The sequence below is a fragment of the Aptenodytes forsteri genome, unplaced genomic scaffold (assembly GCF_000699145.1).
Source record: "Aptenodytes forsteri isolate BGI_AS27 unplaced genomic scaffold, ASM69914v1 Scaffold207, whole genome shotgun sequence".
NCBI lineage: Eukaryota > Metazoa > Chordata > Aves > Sphenisciformes > Spheniscidae > Aptenodytes > Aptenodytes forsteri.
This window is the reverse complement of record NW_008794836.1, coordinates 4,831,792-4,850,562: the sequence shown is the minus strand read 5'-3', so window position 1 is coordinate 4,850,562 and position 18,771 is coordinate 4,831,792. Positions and strand designations below refer to the sequence as shown.

Sequence of the window (18,771 nt, the reverse complement as noted above, 5' to 3'; positions counted from 1 at the left end):
CATTCATATTTTGTTTAAAAAAATTTGCAAGAAGCAAATCTCTTTGCAAGAATATCACTATCACAACAATAGACTGCTTATTTCTTTTTCCTGTTGACAGGTGTCAGATAATTTAATTATTGTAAAGACCCTGAATAGAAAAGATATGTTTTGCTCTCTCACACACAGACATATTCTGGACTTCTATAATGACTGAAAGTAACTGTTCCTTTTCAATAAAATGCACATGCTGCTAAAAATCATTCTGAAGTTTCACAAAACACCTAAAGCAACTACGTATGAAATTAAGCTAGAAAAAAACATAAGTGGATTTTTTTTCTGGACGCTTAATTTTACTAGCTCAGTCAATCTAATTTTTAAAATGTGATGCCAAACATTCATATTCTCCATTTGTTTTTTAAACAATCTTTAAAAAAAGAGACGGCACCCTTACAAATTGAAATCTTTTTAATGAATTACAAAAGAAAAACAAAAAGAAAACCAAAATCCTCAAGACCAATCCACTTCAGGGGACTTACTGGAAAAAATATTTCTTTAAAAAAGTCAATTAAAGAATTGATAGCATGGCCTTTTAAAATACTGTTGTGCAAATTAAGAAAATAAAAGACCAAAGAACAAAAACCAACCAAACACCAAGATGGTGTTTCATCTTGGCAGATGAAAAAAGTGAAATGTGTTCATTTATTGGTCCATTCATCTTTGCTGGCTCACTAATGGCCAATGTCACGTACATCTTTAAAATCTGCTCTGAAAATGGCTGTAGAGTGACTGGATCAACATTCTGCTTCTCCAGATTGCTCACTTATTTGCATTCGAGGGTTGATTGTGTCAGAGTTTTAAATTACAGCAGTAAAGGACAGAAGGACGGGACTTTTTATTAAATTAAAAGGCAGAGGCTGTGCCTACTTTTTTTAGGGCAAATGTTTATAATCAACTACAGAAAGCTCAGGCTGAGATTTCAAGCAACGAACCTGCTGATCATCATCATTCTGAAAGATTGATTGCCTTCTAGGAGATTTAACCACACACTACTCAAAAAGATGAAGAAGGAGGAAGATGCACTGAAAGCTACTGGAGTGTTCTACGTGTCAGTGTAACGCCTGGCATCACGTGCAAAATATAATTACATAATGAATTGATCTTTTTTACCCAAGATACTCCCTCGGACATGGCATTCCCAGCAATGGGCCGCCTCGTAACACCTCACAAAACAACGGATGCTAATGCCCTTTAGCAAGGCTACTTAGGAGTCTAAATAGGAACAATCTCCATCTCAGAAATGCTGTGCATTTGATACAGCCAACAGGACATGAGAGCAGCAGCTTTAAAAACTAGGCTACAACTACTTGCAGCCATTTAGGCATGAAAATCTTGACTGCAATCCCTCCACTGATGGAAATGAGAGGATTAGTCTCTTTTTAACACTCCTGATATTTTCATGATAGCTGTTCGTGACAATGCACTTGTTATTTACAATCCAAAACCACACAGACATTATTCACTCTCTCATTCTTTGAGAAATGCTACTTTTCCACCTGATATCAAACATGATATTCAACTAATGTTAAGTTATGGTCTCTGGCTGGAAATGACTTTCACTAACGATGATCGCCGAAGTTCAGTTCTTGCTGTGGGTGAATTCTACCCATTTCACTGAATGATAAGTCTGCGCCCAAGTCCTACATTTCAGGCTGTGGCTCCCGGCACTGGACTGAATTTAATTTCAGCTCTGTCAGGAGATCCAGCTTTGCCTTTGCTTGGGAGTCCGTTAAAACTTAAGAGAAATAAGTACTAGTGACTTAAATGGCACATTTCACCATGACACTGCTGTGAAGGCACTCTGTTGAATGGGGGGTAAAGGGCCTGAATGTTAAGATGTGATGTATTTCTTATGACTACCGTGCTGTAAGATCAGGCAATTTTCCACTCGGCTTTGCTAAACATAATGAACGATTTTACAATGTTACACTTTTTGAACTAGTTGCCGTGCCAAAAAAAGTGAAGGGAATGAATTATATAACCTGGAACAATTCACCTGATGTATGAAAAATTTACAGCTCAGTCTGAGTTGAAGCAGAGGCTGAACTTGGTGCCTCATCCCTCAGAGAAATTCCATAATCATTCTATAACAGGTTTCACAGAACTGATAGAGAGAGATGTCCCTCAAAATGGCTCTCCAGTAAGGTTGAATATCTTGGTTGAATTTCTGTATCAGACAGGAGGAATTTAAACCAAGGTCTCTGATATCCTAGCTGCTCAGAAAAGCCTATTTTCAGTGAAATAAAACCTACACTTTAAAAAATGCCTAAGCAGTAATTGGTTGATTCATTAAGTTAAAAGAAAAGCAAAAAACCAAACCAAAACAAAACCCAACATTTAATTAAATGGAAAATTACTTTTACCTGTAACTATGCAAAAACTTCAGGAAGAAGGTAAAAGGAGTTCCCCCCGCCCTCCTTTTTTTTTTTTTATGGTCCCAAATGGGTTTTTTTGGAAGAGGAAGATGAAAAGTGAAGCCTTGACTACCGAAGACGAAAAAAAAGAGCAAGCCACCCCTTATCAAGTTTACCAGCACTGAGTGGTCTAGCTTTTTGGTGGAACGGTTTCAGATTTAGTCAGTGCAGCCCAAGCACAGACGATACCTTCAAAGCAGCAAGAGGATTTGGCTTAATCATAGAAGTTCAGAACAAGTTTAGGCGGTCCAATGGCAGTCGGATAGCACCAAAGATTTATGTGAATGTGGGGAACCTTTTCCAATGAAATTTCCACTGAAATCTGTAAGCTACTCCATTTTATTGGACTATAGCAGGAGCTACTAAACACCATTCATGCTTTAATTTACATATCTTTAACTCTTCAAAATGATCAGAAAATCCAAATACTAAATATTTACTATTGTTATTCATTCTCTCGGCTGCTACAACACCTCAAACCAGACAGACACATTTATTTTTGCAGCTACTTACATTCAAGTGCTTTGTGCAATCCTAACCTCAAAAATTATATTAAACATGCTTTTAACCATGGCTCTGCTATTCATAGAAAAGCCACCAGTGATTTTTTTTTTCCCCCACTGGTAACAGAAAGTGATGCCATCAGTTATTGCTTCTTTTGTACCAGGGAGATATGTCTGTATGGCAAGTTTTATTGACGATGCATCTTTAAAAGTCCCCAAATGATTCAGTTTTGATACTGGCCCATCCTCCTGGAGGACACAAAGAACAACTGAAAAGACCTGAACAGACACAACTTCTTACTACTGTAGTATTCTCATGTATCTAAGTTTCTACACTGTTCATTGTTTATCTGAAATTAAAGCCATCTACTGAAAAATGCCTGACTACAAAAATAGTAACTGTTGCCGTATTTAATTCCAAAATATATAACTTCATTATTTTTTGTTACGTTTCTCTAAATTTCATCATCATCATCAGTTTGGGGGTAAAAAATTGGGAGGAAACAGCATGAACAGCATTTTGCAAATGAACATTAATAAAAGATTAGGGTGAAGCAAATGAATATAAACTACTATCAATATTAGAATTGTGTTCTACAAATTGGATCAATTCCCATTGATTCCTTTCTAGTGATCTAGAGGAATTGAGGAAGAGACATCAGAAAAGAAAACCAACTGTGACCGCATCAAACCACAACCTAAGATGAGGAACTAAATTAGTAGCCTGGTTTTTTCAGTATTTTGATTTATTCCAGCTTTTCATTGGAGCTACAGTAGAAATACGCTATAATATGTCTCAAGGGATATTTGATATAATTCTATTTCTTCATTTGGTTATTCATAGTGGCAAAACATTTTATGCTATCAGAGTATAGGTAAGTAAGGATAGTACCTAAGGGAGAACTACTGTTAAAGTTAAATTAATATATCTGTGAGAACTAACTTTTGTAGAGGGAAGTACTATCTAAAATTATATGTTTATTTAGAAAAATACAGACAAGCTTTCAAGAATGTAGACCTGTTCTTCAGATATGGAACAAAAAGAAAAAACTTCAAGTTATGTGCAGAATTGGGAATAATTAGGCCACCCTTAGACTATCACAGCTTGGTAAACACTTACAGGTCGGTATCAGAAGCCTATGTAGTATATGGCTGATTAATCTGGAGAATATCCTTACCGATGTGTCATATTAGCTGAAAGGAAATATTCTATTATTTTTCATAAGACTTAATAGAGTAACTTTCTAGAGACATTTACATTCAGCCAGCTAACTTGTTTAAATGGGATAACTTTAGGGAGTTATGACCATTTTCATCAGCTAAGAGTCTCCACAAGTAATTGAGAAGTTCTTCATTAAAAGTTTACACTGCTCAGCTGCCTCATCTTAAAAGTTAAGAAAGGTTTAAGCTAAGGGGAAAAGGCAAGAATTTGTTCTCACATAATGGCTTTAATCTGAGGATCTGGCACAAGCAAATTACAAATAAATCCGTAAGGATGCTTTTTATTAATAGCCTGTACAAGTATGTTCTAGCAACTCAATATGTGGTTCTAAAAATAAAATGTACACTTATGCACAGGTACAGAAATGTTATTCATTACGCACAAGAGAATTTTCTGATGAGAACAGAATACTTCATGGTGTAAAAAAACACTCAGAAGCAGGTTTTTCTAAAACAAGGAAGAATACAGCTTTTATTTAATGCTTTGAGTATCTTTTTTTTTTGTTGTCTTCAAAGAACAGCGCATATGACTGAAATCCTGACAAAACCTCAGTAGTGGATGCTATTTAAACACCTTTCCTTCCCTTCATTTTCATGATTCATTCAATAACAACCTTTAACTCAGTAAAAAGTAAACAAGGACTTCTAGTTATGCAAAAGCAGTAAACAACCTCTTTGCATCTTTATGCTGCTGGTAAACAACCTCTTTGCATCTTATTTATTTATTTTGGAAGTAGGTTGTAAACATAGGTGTTAGCAACTTCAACACAGATCCAGCAAATATATTTTACGGAGTAGCATAACTATGATTGTTGGGTTTGTTGGTTTGTTTGTTTGTTTTTCAAATCTGCATCACTTGCTTTTGAATTCTAAAACTGAAGTCTTACGTGGGATCAGTCATGCAGGAAACCATACGAATATAATTACATAGCAACATTTCTGACTGAACAGTTAAATTCTCAAAACTTGGTATTTAGCAGAGAGCAGGTAAACATGCACGATAAGACTCTGATGCTCCCAAACCCGCCTGTTGTCCTCTCTCCACTTCTCCTAGCTCTTCCTTGCACTTCTTGGGCCATCCCTTGTAGCTCTCTCCTGTTCTGCATCTGCTCCCATTTCTTTCCCTGCCAGATAAACCCAAAGGTAACAGCCATTCAGGCTAATTAAATGGTGCTGGAAGTGAGTTAACAGGTGGTGGCCCCAGCTGCTTTAGTTGCAGGGGTAGATAAGAGACCCATCACTAAGCTATATAAGGTAGTATGATTAATTAGGACAAGAAGCTGTTTTCTAAGGAGGGACAACCAGATTTATAACAGATTTTTCTTCTCTAAGGCAACAAGCAAACTTTCTCCAGAAAATACAGAAATAAATGACTTATTCTGAAGTGCTCACCAGTCATCTTGACTATGTTCAATATGGCATATGCATAAGACCTATTTGGCGTAGGTTTCTTCATATCAATTTTTTGTATTTTCTTTTCACTGCAAGCTCTGAATTTGACCTTACTTTAGGAAATTTCCACTCCCTTAGAGGCTCTCTTATTTTGTTTTCTTCCAAGTACACTTACACATTTCTCAAGAGAGTTCTGATTACTGTGGGAACTACTATCAAGACATTTAAATAATAGCAACTAGCACCATGTAGAGCTGAAGAACTGGTTATGCAAGCTTCCCATGCAATCCTCCAACTCCACTGGACTTCTTGTGATAATCCCCTAACCATTGTAATCACCTCTATGGGACTACACCCAGTCCTCCAGGCATTAACCCCTGGAGCTGCTGCTTCTATGAATTTAGCCCTGTAAGGCTGTTTTGAGGCTGAATTATGCAGCTGCTTTACAAGTAGCTGCCCTCAAAATAGTAGCAAAGAACTGGGTTCATGTTCTCTTTACTGTAGAACTGGAACACAGCAAGAATCCCACCATGCTTAATTATCCCTTATTTTATTCAGCTGAGTGGTGAACTTAGGAAAGGTGATGAATTTCCCTCATTAATGACTATTACAGACAAACAACGATCATGCAGGAACTAATTCAACACACCAACCCCAACAGCCTTGCAGTCACATGATTTGAAATTAAAACTACCATAAAAATGAACATTGAAGGGGATGTACACAATTCAAGAAAGCCCTCTCTCACTCCCTTCCTTTTCTGTATATGCAAAGTCATCTTCTGAGCTGTCAAAGATGTATCTGCAACACAGCTGTGTCATTTACATTTTACTAGTCTATCTGCAGAGCTCAGCATGAAGAAGAATATTAAATCAATGTATGTCAATGCTTGTTTATAGAAAGAATGGACATACTTGCACTAATACACTGTCCAGCAAGGAAATACACTGGCACACTAAGTAAGCCTATAAAAACTGCTATATAAGCAAGAATGTCTCTCCGATATCACAAGAATCCCAGGTCCTAGCTACTTTTCTAGCTGTCCTGGTTCGGTTTCGCCCCCTCCTTTTAGAAGGACAGCACTTTGAACCGTTTTGCTGTTGCCAACACGTTCTCTACCTCCCAACAGTAACTTCAGCCATATCGTCATTACTGATACCCTTAGCATATAGATTTCTCAGAGGAAATGTCTCCGGTTGTTGCTCTTCTGTGCTTTCCTTTCCTTTTTGCCTTCCACAATCCCAGCCCTTTGGCTGTGACAGAGAGGACAGCAGACAGGACAGGCTCTGAAGGTCCTCTTCCTTTCATACTTAAAGCCACTCGCATTGTATTTAACCTGTTTTCTGCACAAAGCAAAGACCTGGTAACACTATATCCTGTGGGGTGATTTGATGATTTAAAAAAGAGGTTTTAACCCTGTCGTAGTTTACAATTAAAATCTAACAGAAAGTAATTTAGTAAGTAATGTACAGGGATGATTTTGAAGTGAAACAAAAAGGTGAATTGCAAGGTAAACAAATATTCACGCTGACTTGTAAAAAGACATCGAGTTGAAAAACATACCATGTCAATCAGTACAGCTCTACAAGAATAAATTTACAACAAGCTATAAGCATCGTCAAATGACAAATACATATCCATGCAAAACAGTAGTAAATCGAGTCTGTTGAGACTTCCCTTTTCTATTAACCTTCCAAGACAGTGAATTACCCACAGATATAAAATGATTCCCACTGGCAATGGTCTGTCTGTTGAGACTTCCCTTTTTAACCTTCCAAGACAGTGAATTACCCACAGATATAAAATGATTCCCACTGGCATGCAACTTTTTTTTTTTTTTTTTAAATCCAAAGAATGTTTTCTTTTATTCATACTAAGTAGAGGTAAATACTTCAGGGAAATTTTTGTCTTTTGTTATTAGATCACAGGGGTTCTTTCTGTAAAGCTCTTCCTAAGAGCTACCGCTTTCGTGCAGCGTAGTGAAATGTATTCTACAAAGGAGGTTTTTAAGTTTGTCCCTTGGAGAGAAGAGAAGCCGTACAACAGGTGTTCCTCCTTTCTTTGTTTACCTGAGCTGACTACTCACCGGTCAAAATCATATCCTTAAGAAAGCAAATGATGGAGCATGTAAGCATTTGCCTGGAAAATTTGATATTAGGCTGAAGTCCTTTCTCGTTAAAGCAGCAAAATGCTCCCATTGACTGTATGCAGGGTTCTGTTAGCACAGCTGTGAATACTTCAGGGAAACGGGAGAAAGAGCCACAAATAAAGAATTAGCAATTACTATCTAGCTCCTAATGAAACATACACATATGTCCCAATCAACTTAATAATTCTCAGTCTAAACCAGGAAAGATTCATAAAATAGTGGTAAGTGAATTTAATAGATCCTAGTGGTTCTTCAGCATCTTCCAGCTGGGAATCTCATTTCTCAGTGTGATTAATGTCAGCCTCAAAAGAAAGCACAGGGTCAAAAATTACTCCAAGTTTATGAACCCAAACTCCAGACAAAATAGAACAACGATGAAATGAAATAGCTGAGGAGGACAACAATCAATAACTCTTCTATCTTGTCAGAATTCAGCTCTGCAAAATTAATACCAGATAAGAAATCATACAACACAGCGAGGGGTACTTGGGTTTACAAGGATCTACAGATTTCTCTAGATATTGTCAATTCGTAATATTGTGTACATTAAGCATGGGAATTACTAGCTAGAGGCAGTAATTTTGAAACAAAATAGGACCTTCAATAGATCCACGGGAACCCCTGAAATAATTAGAGCTGTAACTGGAAGCAGAGAGCCCAAAGCAATAAATTATGAACACTGAAAGATGATATGTTTTAAACTACACAAATATGATTAGAACAATGCCAGTGTAAATAACAACAGGAGTCACATCAAAATTTTGATGGATAAGACTATCAAGATGGCACAGACGGACCAAATCGCAGATCTATGTTCAAAACCAACCAGACCTTTGAGATATAAACTGCCCAGTAAGACATAACCTTATCAGAAACTTCAGTTTGTGTGTTGGTAGATACAGAACAACATCTAAATAGGAAGTGGAAGGAAACAGTTATGCCACCCTTAAAAAGCAAAACCAGAAAACCCATAGAGCTAGAGATCAGGAAATTAGGCTTCTCGTAGTAAGGGACTCATTTATCATCACAGCAATTAATTGAAAATGGAAGCACAGATGACTAAGAAAGCATTGTGTCAGATTTACTTGTAGAAAATTTCCCAAGTATATCACTGCTGGCTAGGTCACAGCTTTAATATCTCAGAAGTAAAGTACAACACTGTAAGAGTGACAGCTTGAAAAAAGAAAAATTTCTTTAGCAAAACCCGATTGTTTGTTTGTCCTAACTTCATTAAATGTGTTGGTGCAGCTGCTTTGGGCAGGAAATAAAAAATACTTCTGAAGCAACATTATACATATCATATGTTTCTAGCGTGATTGGTTCCATATTGTTGGGGCCCTCAAGTGCCTCTAGCAGAGTTCCTCAGCAAATTTTAACGTGTCAAACTGGATAAAAGTCAGAAGTAGATGCTTTACCCCTATGGGCTAGGACGACTGCTACCCAGTACAGAAACTCCAACAGGGAAGATGATCCCCTGGCTTCGATCTCAGCGCTGCACGCTCCTGCGGGCTGCCGATAAGAGCACGTGGCCTGAGCTCTGAGGTGGCTGCCAGCAGCCCCCTCCAAACTCCTGCATGCCCTGGTGCCCTCAGGATTCCTCTCTGATTGTTCATAGCTGAGACCTGAGCCCAAGGGTGCCCCAGCTCAGTGGGGCCAGCAGCCCGCAGCCCTTGCTGGGTGCCACAGGTGGGCAACAGGCTATTGGAGCACAGCAGATGTGTCAACAGACTAATCAAATGTCCTTCAGCAACACTTTTACTACCTAGTCAATAGGGAAACTTATAATCAAGTTAGATTTCAAGTTGAAAACTCTAGCTCACTGCAATGAACCTTTAAAACTAAGTACACCGAGCAGAAAATAAGTATACCACATAACAGAGTATATCAGAAGATCAAGTCACTGATAGACATGGAGCTGCGGAACCAGATGGGTACACATAGCCTATCAATTGCAAACGGTGGCTCACAATTCAGTGATATATCATTACTACTACTGAATTTAAAAGACTGCATGCTGTGTCTAAATGTTCGCTAGTTTGGAGCTCCATCGTGTTGTGATACTAAATATTTCTAGGTATGTCCAAGATTACTTCAACTAGTATACTAAACTTCTACCATGCAACAGACCAAAATGGAAAAAACATTTAACATCATTACAGACTTCAAATTTATTTTATTGACTTTGCTGGGAATATAGGTATGAAAGATTATGGAAAAAGGAGACAAGAGAACAAAACAAAAAGACAAGAACCTAGAGAAAGAAAAGCATATTTAGCATATTAAAGGCAATTAATCATCTTTCATTTTAGCAGGCCAGAATACAGAAAATTACTGGAAAAACATTGTAATTTCAGAAGGTGCTAGATATGAAAAAAAGAGACTAACATGTTGGATCAAATAACATGTCCAGCTAGAGACCGATCTGACATTGAACACTGGTTAGAAAGTAAAACAACACAAAGCAGAATGGTATTGTTTTATTACACCAATTTAATGTTTCAAACAGAAAAAAATTGCCTCAAAAGATAGTGAGGAAATTTAAACTTTAAAACAAAAGAAACAGTACTGAGTTTCCCACATCATTCCCATTACTCAAGTTTTACAGTTTATCTAACCCTACTGAAACTTGTGTTGTTGCTGTTCTACAATTGGAGAGTGACCAAGGAGATGTGGTATGATCTTGAAAGTATACACTAGAGTTAAATAAGCTGTAATTGTATGTAAGTGCTCAAAAATGAATACAACTGAAGCATTAAGCAAGTCAGTGAAAAAGAGCTTACATCTGAGATGAAGGCTTTCAAGCACACTTCAGCAAAAGCTTGAAAAATGGTTAAACATTTTAGAACTTTTTCTTAGCTACAAAGGACTGAGCAATGAGAACAGAAACGTTTTTCACTAGAAAAAATATAATTAAAATAATCTAAGAGGTTTTCCCTATAGTTTTTATTTTTATAAATGACTATAGCAGATGACTAAATTTTTGAAAATGCATTTAGTCTCAGAAAACAATGCACTGACACAACAAAGAAAGTTATATTCAGTGATGAAAGGTAAACTGGGTAAAAAAATTATAATAAATTAAAAAAATCTCCCATAAGCACTGACTGAACTTTAACTAGTTTTACACTAATTGGCACTCATAGAATCATTAAGGTTGGAAAAGACCTCTAAGATCATTGAGTCCAACCGTCAACTCAACACCACCATGCCCACTAAACCATGTCCCTAAGTGCCGCATCTACACGTCTTTTAAATACGTCCAGGGGTGGTGACTCAACCACTTCCCTGGGCAGCCTGTTCCAATGTCCAACCACTCTTTCAGTACTGGTGCAACTTGAGGCCATTTCCTCTCGTCCTATCGCTAGTTACTTGGGAGAAGAGACCGACACCCACCTCGCTACAACCTCCTTTCAGGTAGTTGTAGAGAGCGATGAGGTCTCCCCTCAGCCTCCTTTTCTCCAGGCTAAATAGTCCCAGTTCTTCATGACTAAGAAGGCTCCCTAGGTATGCTCCTATTTAAGCTTTTCTCATGAGCTTGAAACTTGAACGTAATTATGTTTGACTAGATTCAGGCTGAGTGTGTCTCAAGGTCCTGTCCACCCTGTCATCCCAATCAGAGTCCTACACAGAACCTTCCCTGGTTTCCTTGCATCCTCCCACCATGGGTGTCTTTCCCAAGGCAACCAAAAGACAGAAGTTGGTGTATGGCGAAATCTTGTCCTAATATGCAGACAAAATGTAACTATGTCTCCCATCCACTGGTTCAGACATAGCTTTGAGACTCCTTCCATCTTTATTTAAGATTTTGGTTAAGATTAGCAAGGGAATTCAGAAGACACTAGAGAAGGATACCCAACAGATGTAGACTACGTGATAACAGAAACCCTGTTCTGTAGAAAATCAGACTAAAGTAAAACACTTCCAAGCCTTTCCCCATCCCACTCAGCTGAATTTATCAATATGTATTTCAAAATCTGAATTAGTAACATGAATACCAATTACGTATTTCATAAATCTGAATGACTGACTCCAATTCCACAATTTGAACAATTATAAAGATTCTTACAATTGAAAAATAAAGGCCATTCGTAAGAAGAAAAAAATTAAATTGATGAAAAATGCTGTAGGCACGTGAAGATTCTCCTGATGATATAGTATCAAAGAAAATTTAGTTGAATTTAAGCTGACCCCTCATTTATCATATCCTGTGGGCGAGTCAGTTAATGACTATATTAATTTTCTTTTGTGTTCATTCTTATATACATCATCCAGCCAAGGTGAAAGTAACCAGAAGATATGAATTTTACAGAAAAATATTTCAATGACAAATATTTGAAGTTGCAGTTAAGAATGATTATTATACAATAGATTTGCTGTACTGAAATTATAGGACATATTCATATAATCGCAGTGGGAAACATCACATAATATGCACTAGGTGATCCCTGGAAGCAGTGTATTGCCAGTAACTAAAATGGACTTCAACAGAATTGTATCAGCTGAGGGTCTGATACATGTTAAGTGCCACTTTTTGCTAAACTCAGGAGTACTGGATTGCTTGGGAACCTTTGATCGTTCAGAGAACGATGATGAAATAGGTTCCTGAGACCACGGTTTCTCTAGCCTACCAGTATCTGAAGACAAAAAGAGGGAAAAATATTCCATTTCTACGCATATCTGATTTCACAGGCATCTTACGGAGTTTGGTTTTTTTGCTCTCACTGAAATGTAAAGAGCAGAGCACATGACTCCCACCCTAATGTTTATCTGTTTTGAAGAAAAGTTCATCAATGAGAGAAATGGAAATGATCTTTCTTCCACAGGGAGGAAGGATGCTCTGCACATTGTGCAATTGCCTTCGATCTGTGAAGAAAGGTATAGAGCAGACTGAACTAGTATGTGACTAAAACACAGCACAACATATCTAATACTACCCTATCAACACAATATGTCTTTTAAAAATACTGGAAGCAGTGTCAGCTTTTTATTTGACCTCCCTTTCACAAAATGTAACTATTGTTCTATCTTTCTTGTACAACTGGTTTTTATTTTCCAACTAAACAGCTCAACTACTGATCAATCCTTGATTCCTAGACCAATTCAATCAGTTGTTATTTTATTATTTGCATATTTAGAAAGTTTAATCTTTGCAAGGATCTTTTCAGTTTTCAGTATTTTCTTCATTTAAAAACCTCCTTCTCAACAGCAGACTTTTTTCCAATCAAGTGCAAAGTGTCCTGGCATTTTTTTCAATGTTTCAGGTTGTTCAGTGTTTCAGGTTTAGTTAGCAGAAAACAAAACAAAGTTGAAGATGCATCTTTGTGAAAACTGAGTTTGCAAAGGCTTCCGTCAGCTGCTGAAAGGTCACCATGCTAAGGGAAGCTGCAAGGTGGTAGGTCTCAACAGCAGACTTTTTTCCAATCAAGTGCAAAGTGTCCTGGCATTTTTTTCAATGTTTCAGGTTGTTCAGTGTTTCAGGTTTAGTTAGCAGAAAACAAAACAAAGTTGAAGATGCATCTTTGTGAAAACTGAGTTTGCAAAGGCTTCCGTCAGCTGCTGAAAGGTCACCATGCTAAGGGAAGCTGCAAGGTGGTAGGTAAGTTTATCTTATGATTTTATTTAAGCTCTTTGGCGGGGGGGGGGGGGGGGAGGCCTCCCCCACATTTTGGTCGCGCATATTTGGTCCAGTCTGTGGCTCCTTTTAATGAAACAATTGATTTCTTTTGTATTTTTATTACTAGAAAAACTGAAAACAGGTATCTGAGGAAAACAGAACCAGATCTCCCATTGCAAGGATGCTCAGTAAAATCCGGCTGGTGTCTCTTGCAGTGCTCAACCACAGGGAAAACCTGGGTTTGAGAGGAGTCCCCCACTGCTGCAGCTGGAGCTGGAGTCCCGCGGAGGTCAGGGAGGTGCGGCGGCGCCTCCGGGGAGAGCTTCCTAGGGGCCCAACAGAGCTGAGTTACAGCTGCTGCTGCTGCTGGAAGGGGAGGAGATGAAATTATAGCATGGAGTGGGGAGGCAGGGAAGGGAAAAAAGCAGAATGTCTGAAGGGATGAAAACACCGCGGTTTCACTTTCATCCCTCTAATATTCTCAGAAATTGCTTTAGGGGGATGAAAGCCGTCACTTGAAAGTCTGATTCCTCTGTCTTTATGCTTTGCAGGCTTCCACAGAGAGTAAAAATAAAGTGATAATGAACAAGCATTAAAAACAGTACAAACTGTTGCCTGAATCCCAATTAAGTCAGTGCAGCTAGATACGCAGTCCTTCAACAAACACTGTGACCAGTTATTTTAGCCAATAGCACCAAAAAAATAGGCAGTTACAAGATGATTCCCCCACCCCAAATCCTTGCAAGTAAAAAGACTCTTGTACAGTCTTATGGTCACAAAGACAGAAACTTGAAACTTAGGAAACTGTAGAAGTGAAGCTGCACGACTGATCTTACTACAGCTTCTCCAGCCACATCTTAGTCATTAACTCCGTGACCGTATCAAAGTATTCTCCCAGTGCAGAGAACAGATCATGCTCAGTCAACAAGCAACTGTGCAATGTCTGATTTCTCCTTATTGTTAATACATATTCCAAACATCACTCTAATGATAGTTTCATTTTGCTAAGTGACTTTGCTCTGTAGTAATTGAAGTCCAAAGCGTTTGAGGTACGTAGACACCAAACACTGATTAGGAATCAGACTTCTTCAAAACAACAAACTCACAGACACCACTGCTGAATGTTCTGCAAATCTGAACTAACACATTTTCCCCAAAAGCCTGCAAGCTGGAGGAGGTACTGTTGTCATCTCCGTTTTAAAGCTGGAGATCTGAGATGCCATTGGGGTTAGATGCAAGTTCTCTGAAGAAAGTTACTCTCTTCAGACTTTCACTACCAAGGCTTCCAGCTCCATGTTTAAAAGCCTGTAATGCTCCAGCTAGTGCAGGGAGAAGAGGACACCAATGATGTCTCAATAACTTGGTGATCTCTGCGTTTTGCAGCTTTCAGTCTGCTGTCTGACAGCACAAGGTTGACTAGTTTCAAAGTTTTAGCCTAGCTGGCCTGAGGGACCAAGCAAGCCAAAAACATTATTAGCCCAAATGGGGACATTTCCGGCCTTCATGAACATTACTAGGCCAATAAATAATTAGTTGATTAACCTACAAAGGAGCATTTCCAATTCTTAGGAAAGGATTAGTAAGTATGAAATACATTTGTCACTTCCACCAAATGCATTTAAATAACATAATAGTTAATCTGTAATATTCCGAATAAGACTCATTTAATATCTACTTTTGCAAAATATATTTAAATGTTATATTCAATCTTTAAAAATCTGGGTTTATGTTTGCATGGCTAATATGAAATCAAATATAAAATAGACTTTGATTGCTGTCTTCTATTTTTCTCTCTTTCTTCTTCCCAGCCCCTCTCTCAACAAAGCAAAAATGTAAGCCCTATTGCCATTTGTAAGTATGCGTGTGGAAGAAAATTGATTGCTGAGGCAAAGTTCTGTATGTGCTGCAGAAAATAAGGTCATGCTGACAAAGGTTCATTTTATTTAAAGGAAACAGTTTGTGACTGATTGCTTGGGAAGAAAACAAAGGAAAAGTTATTTTAGAGAATGTTATGGCTCCTGGAATCGAGACAGCTTAAAGAAAAGGAAATATTAAGGAGAGATAGATGTTTTGAAAGAAAGACTGCTAGCCTGGAAAGCATCTCAGCTGCTAACTTTTGAAATCGAGTATCTTAATCTGCCACTTTCTTGCTGGGTTACCACAATCAGATCAATAGTACTCAAATCCAGACAGGCACTAAGATGCTAGCCACCTCTGTGGATCTGTTCCCGAGTCTCACTTTATCCAGTTCATAAAACAGGAATAAAAGATTCCTGAATTATAAAATATGCATGTCCGTATCAGATTGAAATGTGTCTTAATGTCATTGTTATTACTATAAATTACACTATCAAAAGTTCCGGTAATAATCTCGGAGGGTTTGACAAGTTATGAGAGGCATAAATTTATCTAAGACATTTCTTAACCACTTAACCTTCTTAAGCACTGAAAGTTAAAGAATTCTGTAAGTACATCTCTTATCTTACTAATCCTATACTTTGAAGCGAACATTGTATTTGCATTGTAATTACATCATCAGAAATGTCAACTGCTGCACCCTGCAAAAGAAATAGTTTTATTAAGTCTAAATTCACCACTACTCCTGAAAGCCGGCACTTTGCTGAGCGTGTATAGGTATTCAGTATTCTATAAAATAATGCTTTATCTCACATAACACACCATTGTTTTAGAGGCAACAGTGGGGATTTTCTTTGACATAAAGAGAAATACTAATACGTTAAGTATTAAAAATGTTCTTACTGCTAGTCTCTTAAATGGTCAAGTGACAACTTAGTCTTACAAACTCAACTTTCTTAATATGAGATTCCTAAACTACAAAATCTAACTATGCCTACCAGATATGTACACTACTTATTAACAGATTAGTTTTTGTCATTACTATAAACTAGTGTCAAAATTGCTTCTTGTATTTCTGTGCTACTACAGAAGCCCCTAGCAACATTTAAACATGACATTTTGCTATACCACTCCGTGCAATCCTGAAATGATACAAGCTGGAAATACTTTCCTTCTTCCCAGTGTTTCACTGAACGCAAACCCCAAGTTTGCAAAAACCCAGTTAGCAGCTTCCAAGACTGTTGACTCAGGTTCTGCTAATTTGTATTATGAAAAGAACTGCAAAATGAGTGGTTTTTTCATTCTCTATTACATAAAGCACCCTTTGACACCAAACTGATTTCTAGGCTCGTGTCTAGAAGCCACAGCAGCTTGCTCTTTTGTAATTTAAGGAATTAGTGACCTTTTAAATATATCAAAAAGTCTAATCTGGAAAGAGTAAATAATGATGTGGTCTAAATATTTTGGCTTCATGAAGCTGGACTAGCTGCAGCACGCCCAGGTTCTTCTCAAGACAAAGAAGTCCAGACAAAAAGAATCTTGGCATCTACAAATGCCATCTGGAGTTTCCATGTGTCATTGTTGTATGACAAAATTATCTCCCCAAATTTTTTCCCCAAGATATTTATAATATATTGACATTTTTGCCACTTCTTTTTCTTCTAAATCTGGGAGGAGAAGAGTTAAATTATTTTTGAGTCCAGAAGCAAAGAAAAATAATTAGCTTAAAAAACTCCAGCTATAGTCTGAAATGGCTTTTCCAGGCATAAAACTGCACGTTATTAAGGCCTAGTGTTGTGGAACTTTCCATGGCTTGAGGCTAATGCTCTCCCCAAGCGAAGCTGAGGATCCATCCTTTCTCATGGTTTGATGCTCCTGTTTCTAACCTTCATGGTTTGTTAGCCAGGTGACCTTCAACCTTTGATCCTGGAAAGACTATTAGCGGTGACTCCAGGAGATTTGCCTCAATAGCACGGCTGTAGGGGAGCATTCCCAGGTGCATTATAAATGCAACTTATCACATCATTCTACAATTAAACAATGGGATATCATGATACACTCAGAATGCGTATATATAAATATAACTAAATACATGCGCATATAAATAAAAATTGACATTTAGTGGAGATAAGTCAAGCTGCATCCATGATGCTGCTGTGACCCACCTTTATGTGCGTATTCCCCGCTTATCCTAATCCAAGATAGGATTTACGCAGGTACTTTGCTTCAAGCAAAATCTTAGTGTCATGACTGGGAGGGTTCTTTAAACAAAGCTATGGGAATCAATGACACAAACTACTAGAGAAATTATCTATGTGTTTCAACAGCTTTTGCTGAATTGGGGTCTAATCCCAGCTCTTTAGACTACTAACTAACATTTCAAAACTTGGGACAGGTTTGACTGCAGGTCAAGTAAACAATTCAACACCTGCCATGTTTGGGGCATTACTGTAATATCAAAAATAAGTAACAACCCAGAGCTTGGAGCCATTTAGAAGAATTGCCAGCGAAGAATAAAATTTTTTTCCTCTCTCTTTTTCACTGTATTTCCCACCAGTTGCACTTTTCCCTTCTCTTTAAGATTCTCTGTTGCATTCCTCATTGGTGTCCTCTAAAACATTTCTTTCGGGATAAAAGGCTAAAAGGAAGCTTTCTATGCTGAAAATGTATCACTAGTTAAATTCTGCTGTGTTTGATGTAGTTGTAAAATGAAGGCATACCTGACGTTGTATCTAGATACAATCTTTGAAAACAATCCTTAAATCATTCAGGTTTTTTCTATTTCAATCATAATTAAAATGAAAGTGTATGCCTAGGACAGGAAGAATAAGGGCTAGGGCAATAGAAGGTCCAAGGAAGATGCCAAAATAATGTGTTCCTTAAAGCAAGTAAGACAAAGCAGTATTGTTTTACTGAGTTTATGGAACTTGAAATATATGTTTCACGCATAACACAACATGATTCAAAACAGCTGACCTTTCCTTACAAAGAGTTAAGAACTAACTTTACTGACAATTGCAACTTAAAATGGCTCCATTGACATAACTGTAACATGAACCAAAAGCCTCATCTTGCAAAGACTTTTGTCCTTCCTATTATGTGCTGTGGGAAGTCTCACTGACCTCATGGCTTTGAAGGTTAAGCAGGCAACTGTGTCTTCTCCTCTTCATAGTTTAGTTGACTTGTGGTCTAGCAAATAAAGAACTAAGAACTGCCAAGCTTAAAACTAAGCATTTTTATTTGGGAGGCCAATAACTGTGTGGACTCAAAGGAAGGGAACGATAGATAACAAGAGTAGAGTCACAAGGATGGAAGAAGGAAGAAAAAAGTTTGGTTGAGAAATTACCTCCAGCTGCTGACTCATAGAAACATCTCTCAATTGCCCTGGTTTTGGCTGGGATAGAGTTGATTTTCTTCCTAGTAGCTGGTACAGTGCTGTGGTTTGGATTTAGGATGAGAATAATGTGATAACACACCGATGTTTTAGTTGTTGCCAAGCAGTGTAAGCACTAAGTCAAGGACTTTTCAGCTTCCCATACTCTGCCAGCGAGGAGGTGCACAAGAAGCTGGGAGGGGGCACAG

At 37.8% G+C, this 18,771-nt stretch overlaps 1 protein-coding gene across 1 annotated transcript in view; it reads right to left on the bottom strand.

Moving 5' to 3' along the window:
• Positions 1 to 18,771, bottom strand: part of ROBO1 (roundabout guidance receptor 1) — a 689,994-nt gene that overhangs the window by 414,839 nt on the left and 256,384 nt on the right. The gene's annotated exons all lie outside the window — the stretch shown is intronic.